This window comes from Mustela putorius, unplaced genomic scaffold, assembly GCF_011764305.1.
Source record: "Mustela putorius furo isolate JIRA1106 unplaced genomic scaffold, ASM1176430v1.1 tig00000275_pilon_pilon_pilon, whole genome shotgun sequence".
Lineage (NCBI taxonomy): Eukaryota > Metazoa > Chordata > Mammalia > Carnivora > Mustelidae > Mustela > Mustela putorius.
In genome coordinates this window covers 29529961-29542164 of record NW_025421341.1, presented here as the reverse complement: position 1 = coordinate 29542164, position 12204 = coordinate 29529961, and the positions used below count along the sequence as shown (strand labels likewise).

General features: G+C 40.8%; 1 protein-coding gene across 1 annotated transcript in view; it reads left to right on the top strand.

Annotated features, from left to right (window-relative positions):
- The window catches only part of IRS1 (insulin receptor substrate 1), a 58575-nt gene extending 55235 nt beyond the window's left edge, over positions 1 to 3340 (top strand). Inside the window, exon 2 of the mRNA XM_004776588.3 lies at positions 2900 to 3340. The gene's annotated coding sequence lies outside the window, so the exon portion shown is untranslated. The remainder of the gene's footprint in view (positions 1 to 2899) is intronic.
- The last annotated feature ends 8864 nt before the right edge of the window (positions 3341 to 12204 follow it).

Here is a 12204-nt window from a genome sequence, read left to right as displayed (position 1 = left end):
GCCGAGACTGGCTGCTGTAGAGACCATTCAAAGGAATATGCCCAAGGCTGAGAAGGCTGTCGCAAAAAAAAAAAAAAAAAGAAATGGGAACTTGAGAAAGCATTCCAAAAATGCCTCCAACGATGGCTGCATGCTTGAAATAAATGTGCAGACCCCAAAGAGGCTTCAAGGAAGGACAATTCTCACTCAGGGGTATCTGTTAAAAATCCGTATAATTTACTCAGGAGCTACGTTTTCTGTATGTACACACACACACACACACACACACGCACACACACATACACACACCTTGAACAAAGAAAAACAGATGTGAACTTCAGACTTTCACTTGAAGTTGTTCCCGGCCTCTGAGGCCTGTTGATTGCCTCAGTGCCCATCCCCTCCCCCGCCTCAGCATAACCTTCCTCTTTCCCACTTGCTCCCTTTTTCAGAGATCCCCAAGGTGATGTACTGGTACTACACCAGTGGGTAGTCTGAGTGGCTGAGACACGTGCTGATCAGGATGTACAGTAAAGGGCTTTGAGAAGTAGTATGCTGAGACTTTGGAGGGAAGGTTTATGGTGCCATTAATAGACCCTTTTGTTTACTGCTCTTTGAACATGCATACTTGTGGGAAATGATAGGGAGGGGTGGGTTCAGAGTGGCCCAAAGCAATAGATACCAGGATCTGGCAAAGCCCAAGGGTTTTTCCTCCCCAGGGAGGCCCCCAGTCTCTGCCCCTCTGCATCCATGCATGTTGGCGCGTGTGGGGACAAAACTGGATACAGTTTGTTCCTGTGCTGAGCTCTTTATCCTGCCATTCTGGATGAGAGCCAGGTATAAAATGAAAAGCATACCGTGTGCCCTTCGCTCCCCCCCCCCCCATTTTCTATAAATGAGCAGTTTGTTTATTTGTCTCAAGCCCTTTGATAAAGTATGTACTTCCCACTTCATCTTGGGCCCAGAGCTATGAAGCTGTGTGAAGCTCTGTCTACATATTCTTGTAGGAACATTCTGATAGATTGCGGTGTGAGTTCAGGAAAAACTTGAAAGTAGTTAAGAGATCTGGAGATGGGTCTCCAGGGTTTTTGAAGGGATGGGTTTTCCTTTCACTTGTAGGAACTACACAAAGTCAGTCCTGTTTCGCTGGCAATCAGAGGGATAAGCCTGGAGTCCTTTTTTTGTTTGTTTTTACACTGGTGTCTCTATGGGAAGTCTTTATTTGTCTATAGAAAAAGAGGCTGTTTCCCTATCCCTTAGGGGGCGGAGTTAATATTTAAAAAACATCAACAGAAATCTCATAAAACTAGAGTCCACGTTTGGTAAATTTCAGGTTACCTGAAAGCCAAATGGTGAACGCTAACTGGTGCCAACCATACTTTCCTTCAGGGGAAGAGACAGAAAAACAGTCACGCTGGTCAACATATACAATGTATGGATTGTAGAATCTGTTCCTTTCCTTGGAGCTGACGTGGATTAGTACTACTACATCTGGACGGATCCTGAAACACGTTCTGGTGTCCCTAGACTTAGACGGCGATACCTTAGCCTTGCATTCGAGGTTCTTCGCCATCGGTCCCACCATGTTTCTCAGATTTACCTCCTTCGATCCCTTTTCACATACTTGGGATCTAACACAATCCATCCTTCTCCACTTGGCCTGCCCATGGCCATACCCTTCCCCGGGCCTCATTTTATCACGTGTGTCAGCAGACCTGTGCTTTGTCCCTTTGGTTCATTCCACTCTTACTTAGTGAGTCCTTACTGAGCATTGGCCCCAGTGCAAGGCTCTGGGGAGGCAGCCCTGAAGCAGCGAAGATGCGATACCATTTCCACATTCCCAAGCTATCACTTTTCTCCCGGTCCAAGCCAGACGTGTCAATGAGGTACTTCCTTTCTGCTCCCATCTAGAAGCATCTTTCCTTCCCTCCATGCAGCTAGAGTATCTTTTCTGTGCATCTGTCATGGGATTTACCCCCTTTTTCTTTTGTATTCTATTTATGAACAGAGCTTACCTGCCTTCCTAGATTTTCTAGAAAACGGGGCCTGTAGCACAATTCAGCTTGATATCCCCCATAACATTTAATGCAACCTGTTGCCTGTTTGACAATATTTACCATTTAGTCTGCACCATTCTATAAGGTATGTGTAGATAACTTTGAAATACATAAATGTGGGCTTCAGAAGGTCTATCTAATGTTAATACTGGAGATCAAAAGAGGGCTTATGAGGTTGAATAAGGTGTCTCCTCTCTGGAAGGGCCTGGGTAATACCCTGTGAGGTCTGCCTTCTGGAATTGCATAGAAGCAATGTGCTTCTGCCAGAATAGCATTTCTATTAGATCTATATCAGAATCCTTTTTTTTTTTTCTTAATTTAATGATTAACTACATCTGTTTCACTGGGTCTCCTTCTACATCTGAAATCCTCATGTCAAGCAATGTCATGTTAAAAACTGACTTCAGATATTGTGATGTTAGGCCCTGCAACTTCAAATTCTAAAATCTGCAGTTGACTTTGAACCAAAAGAAGATGAAGCACAGCCTGACCGTAACCTCTTCACCATGTTTTATAGCAGTTTGATGCAACAATTCTAATTCACATTTTGTGATCCTCAAACATCAAAGTATTTTGTGTTTTTGTGTTACTCAACTCTGAAACCTCCAAATCCCATCGATCTGTTGACTGATTTAATATTGACTATTTTGAGTTTGTATTTGCTTTAGACTCTTGCATTTTGAAAGGGGGGAAAAGTTAAGTACACTTTGTTGATTTTATTTAAGTACATAGTACTGTTTGTGCCTGTGACATCTGCCTATCTGATCCTGCCTCCTTGTTAAAGAAAAACCCATAAAAACTGATGGAATGGTGCACTTTGTGATACGCCCGTGGTGACGAATCCTTTTTGTTTTCCTTTCCAGAATGAAGACCTGAATGACCTCAGCAAATCCTCCCTTTCCTCATGGGTACCCAGACTCTGAATATTTCACGATTCACAACCAGGACCTCACATCTTCTTCCTCAGTAGATGGTACGATGCATCCATTTCAGTTTGTTTACTTTCTACAATCCTCAGGAGTTCCTTGACTGAACTGCACGTACTATATTGTGCCAAGCAAAAAAGCACTGTGACACCAGAACCATGAGTCTGCATAAACTTCATCGTCAACCTTAAGGACATAGCTGGCCACGTGAGCTGATGTGCCCACCACCATGCCGCGAGAGAATGGGTTTACTCTCCTTGCATTTACAAGATCCATTTCATCTGCTGCTGAAACTGTGTATGACAAAGCATCGCTGTAAATTATTTCATCCAAAACTGTTCGCGTTGGGTGGAGAGAGTATTAAATATTTAACATAGGTTTTGATTTCTATGTGTAATTTTTTTAATTAAAATGTAACTTTTCTTACAGCACATCTTTTTTTTGGATGTGGAACTGAGGTATACTATGTTCTGTTGTAAAGAGTGGAGCAAATACTTAAAACAAGGCTAATGAGAGTAGACTAGGATACGATCCTTGTTTTAAGATTGTAATTCAGAAAAATAATATAATAAGAATCATAGTGCCATTAGATGGTTCTCAGTTGTATAGTTCTATTTGTGGATACTATCTCTTGTAATATAGCCCTGATGTTGAGCTGAGATCCTTACGAGAATTGATCTTCATTTTGTATTTTTTCCTGTAAGGCAGTAGGCCATGTTAATTAAACTGAAGAAGGATATATTCTACTGGGTGTTTTCAAGTGTCAGCTTAAAATTGGCCATTGAATGGAAGCAAAATTACAAGCAAAGGAAATCAAAGTCTTCCATTGTATATACTGTAAGGAGGAGGAGACTTGGGTGATCCCTTTAAATCAAGAGCTCTCTTTGGAATGAACAATGTGGGTGTTTGTAAATTCTGGAAATTTCTTTCTATTCATAATAAACTAGAGACTGTTGATCTTTTCTTCTCCCCTTCCCCCCACTTCTGTAAGCTTCCTGCTACCTTTTTTTTTTTTTTTTTTTTTTTCCCCCATGCACTTGTTAGGATATTTTTTTTCTGGCATTGTCTCGAGAAAGGTGGTTAAGACAAGTGAGTGCTTGTCTTTGATTTCCAGCCGGGAGTTAAAATTCCAGAAAAATGGTTTTTATCATGACCAGGGCTACCTGTCACTTCCCACAAGACCCTATCTCTTGTTTCCTGAGACCATCCTGTGTTAGCTACATGATTGAACTGAATATAACTGGTTCCACTTGCCCTGGTGGGTCCTGGCCTATTAACAATTTAGTCAATAAAACCCAGTGCACAGAGAGCACGTCAAAGCATAATGACCGGCTCCTGAACCATCTAGCCAGCAGGGAAGATGTTAATCCTCTTCTTGTTTGAAATTTTTCCTTGTGAAAAAGAGAAGGCCGTGGATGTATTTAAAGATACTGCCCACGGTGTTTTTCATCTTTTTTGCCAGGAAACTTCCTAAAGGTTAAGTGAATTAATGCCAAGGTCGGGCTCCCTCAGAGTCTGTGGAAACTCTGCATCAGAATTTCCAGCCCTGCTGTGGAGGGGAGCAACATTTCATTTCTCTGATGGCTTGAGCTCCCTGGGTTGGGGAGGGACTGCCAGGTAGGGGCCAGGGCTGGGGACCACTGCGGTGGTTGCTGTCCCTCGGCCAGCCATCCCTCGGCCAGCCAGTCGGTGGCCGGGGGTGGGGTGGGGTGGGGGGAATCCCTACTCTATTCAACAGGGAGTGGAGATAAATGGAACCCCTCATGCTGCTGAGGCCTGTGTTACTGTTAATTCAACCGGATGGCATGTACCTCACAGAATGTTGTACGAAGTTGATTGTTGCAGATTCTGACCATTTGCATGCTCATCAATTTCTAAGATGAATAGGTCTGTAGTCCTAAGAATCCATTGTTTTCAAGGAACTTGCATTTGCTGAATTACATCATTTCCTATGAGGAGAGAACACTACCGATTTTAAAAATCTGCTATGATTTTATTTTTTTTTTTTACACTTTTATAAAAAAGACTTTCTTGGCCAAACCAACTTAAATTTTTTCAAGTATTCTGACTCCTACTCCTGCCTAGTTTAGGAAGAGAGCAAGCTGTCCTGCTTTCTTCCATTGAGGACATAAGTAGTTAAAGAGACATCAGTGAACAAGGTCAGCCCCGACTGTCTTCCTATGAAGCTGGTTATTATTTCTCAAGGAAACTATACTTTGAATATGTATTACCGAGATACCTCTGCTTTGTGGAGTACCAACATGTTTTGGGTGAGAACAGAAATCAACAGACTGGAAAAACCATCTCTTGGTTAATTTCTCTGATGTTTTGTTGAGTCCAATAGCATAAAGGTAAAAATCCTATTTTAATAAGCTGCTTCTAGTAGTCCCTGAGCTGGGTTTGGTGGTGGAGTCAGACTGCACCAATTTAAAACTGGAAGTGGCCGGTATTTAAGGCAAAAACTCATGCTCTGCTTATAGAGGGCTTGACCTTGAGCGACATCAGCTGCTAAAATCCATGTGTTCAGTTCCTATTGAAAGCTGGCTTTTATCCATTTCCAAGTATTTGTAGGCCAGCCAAGGAATTACATTAATGGGGCTTCTCGTGGCCTCTGGTTAACCTATAAGTTAGTGGCTTTTTCCTCCTGAGACCAATCTTTTATAGTGTTCTTTCTTAGAGACCTAGGCAGAGTTTTAAAATTCTCCTTTGTGGAAAGAACAAATATAGTTTATGACTTTGATGATATCTTCATTCTGGGCAGGGGAAAAAAAAAAAAGTCCTAGAACCAGCTAGAAGTGAAGAGAATCCATTAATGATCAACCCCCTGAGTCAATAATGACAATTCAGTACTGATGTTACATTTGTGGCTATTTCTTGCTGACTTTCAAAGGTCAGGGACTCGATCTAGGTTGACGGCAAAAATGGGTTTACTAAAAATCATTGAGCCAAAAGTAGAGGTTTTTTTACGCTTTATTTCCCCCTGTTGTCTCCTACCTTTTAAATTTGAGACATTTAAAGGATTAAGAAACAATTTTACTATACTGTAATGAACAGTATAATACAATACTGAAGCCCTGTTTTGATTAATCTTGCATCCTGAATGCAATACGCTAGGTAGTTAAAAACTTTTATTTACTGCAGGTGGTTTAAAAATGGGAGGGGAGCTAATTGTCCAGTGACAGTAGAGCTATGGGAAATGGGAGAGATGTGAAGTGCTCTGAATGCTTTGGCTAGAGCTCTGTGGGTCAGTCCATCATGCAGAGAGGCCCTGAAACCAGAGACCCTGTGGGAAGTAAGACCTTGACTGGAGACAGAGAGGAGGACCATTTGGAAGGCACGCAGAGGAGGATGGATGGGAGCCAAACATGAAATCGCTTTGCAATGACTTGACAGGGGAGTTGGTGTGCCTAGGACATCGTGTATGTTAGTTGGAGGTAATGCTGCATTCATAAACACTGCTAAAAAACTTTAGCGGAAGAAGCACGCACTCCTTGGGATGTGAGGAAATATGGCCTTGCCAATACTAAGAGAGAGACCTTGTCTTGTGATCTTAGCTCTGGAGAGCAAAATACCCTTCTTGTCAGTAGAACTTCAAGGGTTAAACACTGGTACCTTTGATCATCTCCAAAGTCAAGCCAGATAAGATCTTGGAGGTCCCACCATAGCTCTGTCCAATCATCTCCTAGGCACGGGTAGAGAATGTGTGGGTCGGATGCTATGTTGGGTTTCCCACAGCTTGTAACCAGAACATCCAGTTGGATGCTGAGAGGAGGCAGAAAGATAGTGAAGGGGGTTGACCCTATTCTTAAGGAATTTAGCTTATAATTAGCTAATAAGATTAGAAAACATGGCTTAGCTGGAGAGTGATCTTCCTTTCATCATTTGTTGATGACTTGGCATTTGTGAATGTACACCAAGAGCTCTGGTGTTCTAGATCCTTGCCATTCACCTGACATTTAAATCTCCCTTTGCTTCTGTTAACTTCCCCAGTGTTAATCAACATGCCACGTGATAGGACAAATTCAGCAAACAGGAAAAAAAAAAAAAAACAAAACAACAATTTGTCTGTATTTGTATAAGCATTTTTAGTGCTGTTTTATTTTTGTTTTTGTTTTGTTTGTTGATCTTAGAACTTTGCCGTTGGCTTCAGAATGTAGTTCCCAGAACAATTTTTCTTACCAAGTTCTTTCCTTACACCTCTTGGCTGCAGGGTGGGCCAAATTAAATACATATATATTTTTTCATTTACTGTATGTGCAGTTTGGTTTATCATCTTCAGATGGTGGTGCTGCTGATGGTGCTACTTCATCTGTGTACAAAAGGACCAATGCATGGTCTGTGTTGCTACCAAAACATTATTGTATATACGTGTATAACATGTATTATGTATATATGTCATGGGTACCAGGACAGGTATATAATTTTATTTAGAAGTGTTCTACTTTTCTGAGTTTTCTTTATAGTGTTATGCTTATTTTCAGTTTTGGGTTTTTTTTTTTTTTTTTTTTTTTTTTTTTTTTTTTCCTCCCTGATTCTGTCTGGTACTTAGAACTGTAGTGTCTTCATCGTTAATTAAAGAAAATTGTCTAAATGAATTCATGGATGTGGATGTTAGTGATCCTTAATGTTTTTGGTTGTGGGACATGAAACAGAAACTGCCAATGAAAAGTTGCTGGGGTCTTTGGGTAAGAGTGGTGTCCACTATTTAACATACTTTAATTAATAAATGATTTTAGAACAGAGAGGTTTGCCTGACATTATCCCTCTTTGGTTGGCTTTCAGAGGCCAAGAGGATAAAGAACTAGACCTCCGGAAAGATTTTAAGCTGCTTTTGTTGGTGGAAGTAAATGGGAAGAGGGAGTAGGGAGCAAAACTCCATCCTCCTCCGATGACAAGGTAGAAGTTCTGTTGATAGGCCCTTTAAATAGCCTTGTGGAAACCTTCAGTGTGCACATGGATCCCCCAAGAGGCTGTTCAAATGCAGATTGGCATCGAGGGGTCATGGGCACGGTGCCTGAGACACATTACCATCACCCGGGGTGGCTTTCAAAAACTTCAATGGTGGGACCAAGTCCAAGGTGCTGATTTACTTGGGGTGGGGTCTGGGTATTGGTTGCGGCTATGGGCCACTGCTTTTTATACTCTCCGGGAGACTAGTACAGGGACAGAGCTGAAAAACACTGTGGAGAAGGGTTGCCCAAACTTGTTGGACTAGAGTCACTTAGAAATGCTGATTCCCTGGAGCTCTCTAGGAAGGTGTGCTTAACAAGGTGGCTCATGGTGGGCGAGTTGGGAAATTCCAGTTTCTGTGCCAGTGGAACCTTTTGGATTGTTTCACCACTGGAAGGGATAGTACACCGATGGTTTTTGAAAATAATAAACCACCTTGCCAATAGAGAAACAGCCAACTTCCCCACCTTCTCCCAAACTGAGTTCTCTTACTCAAACAATTTAAACAGATGATTGGTGTGTCTCACATTGTTAGAGTGAACTCAAATTATTGAACGTTGTGGAAAGAGATTGGAAATTAATTTTTTAATTTCATTTTCTTAATCAGCATGATACTCCACTGAGAGTAAGAAGCCTGAGTTTTCTTACTTGGCACATGAGGCTGGAAGGGTCTTCCTGCAGTGTTGTAAATGATATCTTTGTTGTTCATAGGTAGCACAGAACATGATTGAATAAATGCTTGAAGTCATTCTTTCATCTTCACGTATATTAACTGTGTCCATTTACTTTAAAAGAAAAAAATAAAAACAATGACCACAACTAATTTTTCTCCCCCAGTGGTATCACAGTTAACATCACTCTAACTTCTGTTGAAATCATACGTAGACATCATCACTATTTAACGGTCATTTGAAGGAAGTCTAATTGGGACAAATCGGTGGTATAATTTACAAAATAATCATCTTATTGCCTTTTGCACGCATACAGAAACAAACTATATCAAGTAAAATGTCAAGGGGCCTGTGAGAATTAATAATCGAGAATTTAGGATTATCTCTCTGATTCTGCTACAAATAGTGACATTTACGCTGCATTCATCATAGGTTAGCTCCCATTCATCATAGAATTCACATTAATTATCTCACTCCATCCTTCCGGTAACCCACAGGTAGGTACTGCTTTTATCCCTGTTTCCCAGATGTGCAAGCAGAGGTGAGAAGGGGTGTGTCTGTGTCACCAGCTCTGATGCAACAGACCAGCCTCTCCAGCGAGGATGGCTTGACAGCTGAGTATGTATTCTTATCAGTGCCACTGCAAGTCTCTGGATTCCAAGTACTTAAACAATTAAGTTTTGGTCATGAAAAGCATTTATCACTGCAGCAGCATTGTGTCGTGAATTTGCTGAGCAAGTATGATCTCATGGGAGCCCCAAAATGAAGCACTGTCCAACTTACAACTTTCACCCTACAAAGTAGCAGGGTCTTATTAGGTTTGTTTCCATCCTTTACCTTTATGTCTAGCTTAGTTTATTCGGGTCAAAAATTTCCTTCTGATTCCCTATTGTTTTTCTCCACAAATATCCCCCCTTTCAGCAACAGAACAGAAATACTCAGCTTTATTTGAAGAATGAGCTAGGGCAACAGGTGAAATATGAAAGGCACATAAAATCCAAACCCCTGGGTTTTTAGGAGTTCAGTTTTACATATTAACTCTGTAAACAGAAGTAAATCAGAGCTTCTTAAATTCTCTGTTAGAAATATGGTTGATCAGATAGATGACCAAGATTAGCCAGAGGAGAAAACATGAGCAGGTGGAAACATAAATTTCAACTAAAGAGTGAGACCTCACCTGAAGTAAAAGAATGATGGGACCTCCAGTCCAGGAATTCCCTCTCCTAGACCCTGCAGGGGAGGAAAGAGTTTCCCTCCACTTTTGAGGTCCCTGAACATTAAACTGGCAAAGACAGATTGACAGGGGGAGAGCATCCAAATTTATTCAGTGTAAGTGCTGCATAACATGGCCGCTTTCCCCAGGAAATGAAGACCCAAAGAAACAGCTAGATGAGGATGTTTTTAGGCCTGGTTTGATAAAAAGTGGGCAATTGTGGAGGAAGGCGAAAGGTTAAGGAGTCTGAGGCTATGGTAGTAAACAGGGAAACAGCGGAGTCAGCTTATTCTCATTCTTCTCAGATACCTCTTTGTCTTCGGAGATAAGTATGCTCTTTCCCTGTGGGTGTGGGGCAGGCACCACTCACATAACTGTGTCATGACCTGTTCCAGGGGAGAAGGTCAGAATGATCTTCCTGCTTCTGCTGCTTTCTTCAGTTTCTTCAGCTTAAAATATTTAATATTCTAAGGTGTCCTATTTTGGGGTAACATGTCCTGAACCCCACCAATCCACGGGGCTTCTCAAAGTTTGGACTATACATGAACTACACAGAATTTCCTGAAGAGCTGATAACAAATAGATTTTAACAAAGACCTCATGAGACCGTATTAGTAATCAGTTGTTTCCCTGGAACACACATCTCTCTGGGGTTATTTTATACCCTGACCTTAGAAGAACATGTTGTTAGTGTTCACTAGGCATTATCCTTTCTGCTTTCTTCTGTATATATATTGCTCCAAATCTTAAGCATCATGTGCTTAAGTATTATGTGCTTCTAAATGTGAGAAAAGAAATGATATTGCAGGAGATCCTCATTGCATCTGGAAAAAGCAATTTATAAAGTAGAAGTTAATAAAATTGGCCTAAATTTAGGTAGGACAGCATAAAAACAAAGGAATTAGGGAAACTTGCACTTACAGTATTATACAACATTATCCTGATTCTACAGAACAAAATCCTAAATGAAACACAATATCCCAAAATATTAAGAAGTGATATGTCTGATGGCATTATAAATTATTTTAATTTTAGCTTTTCTATTTTTCCATAAGCTTTTCCAATTATCATGTCTTGCTTTAATAATGCAAAACAAGGGCGCCTGGGTGGCTCAGTGGGTTAAGCCACTGCCTTCGGCTCAGGTCATGATCTCAGGGTCCTGGGATCGAGTCCTGCATCGGGCTCTCTGCCTGCCTCTCTGCCTACTTGTGATCTCTCTCTGTCAAATAAATAAATAAAATCTTTAAAAAAAAAAAATGCAAAACAAAACAAAATATTTAAAAAACACAAAGGGAGTTGGATGGGAATCTCCGTGAATTCCCCACATGTCTGTATTTTCATACATCACACGATGCCATGATCAGGCAGTCATGGGTCAGACAATTGTAGCCTATAAACCAAATCCAGCCAAGGGCTTGTTTTTGTAAATAATGTTTTATTGGAACACAGTCTTGCTCGTTCTTTTATGTATTGCCTATAACACGATCACAGCAGTTGGGAACCAAGACCAAATGCCCTGCCCCCCCACGAAATAAAATACTATCTGGCCTTTATAGGAAATGTTTGCTGATCCCTATGAACTGATGTTTTTCAAGAGAGATATTTGGGATGAGGCAAAGTTTGTGCCCTGGGATTCTGAAATTCTGCAATTGTGCTGAAAGGGTCTTAGGAAGTTCTGCAGCCACCATTATATTGCTGTTGGACAGAATTTATGATCAGATTTAGCAGAGTTTATTTATTAATCCCTGTACAGTTGCTCACTGAGGTACCCAAAGGACTTCTTTAAATTTCATTTACAAACACTGAAGTACTTTCATAGTTAGGCAAGCAGAGTTGAATTAGAGTACATTTAGGATAATACTTTTTTTTGTTTTGTTTTTTGTACTTCTAGGTTAATAGCCAAAAGGCAGGGGGGGGAGGGGTGAAGAAACCAATTAAAGGAGGTTTGGGTTTCCTCAAGAAATTCCAAAAGGAGTTCAAAGTAGTTTGTGGTATCCTCAACCAATCAGAGAGACAACAAACAGGCATCCTTTTCCAGTCTCCTTTTCTAACTTGTCATCAACTGTTGTGCCTAAACTGGAAATCAGAGCCAAAGGCATGAATTCCAGTCAGGAAGATAATACCTGGTAAACTATAAGACAAAGATAAGAAGTTTCAGGATTACTGGATTAAAAAAGAAAAAGAAGAGCCATTGTTATGAATTGAGTCATTAGCTAGGAAGGCAATTCCCTGGTATTTTTTTGGTTATTATAGAGTATCAATATTTTATTCATCCATCACACCCCACAATATTATTGAGTAACTATTCTCTACTGTGTGTGAGAGATACCCTCGTAATGACACAGTTCTTGCCTCCTTGGAGCTTGCACTGCAAGCAATCTCAGATCTGGATGACTTGTTTTATGCAT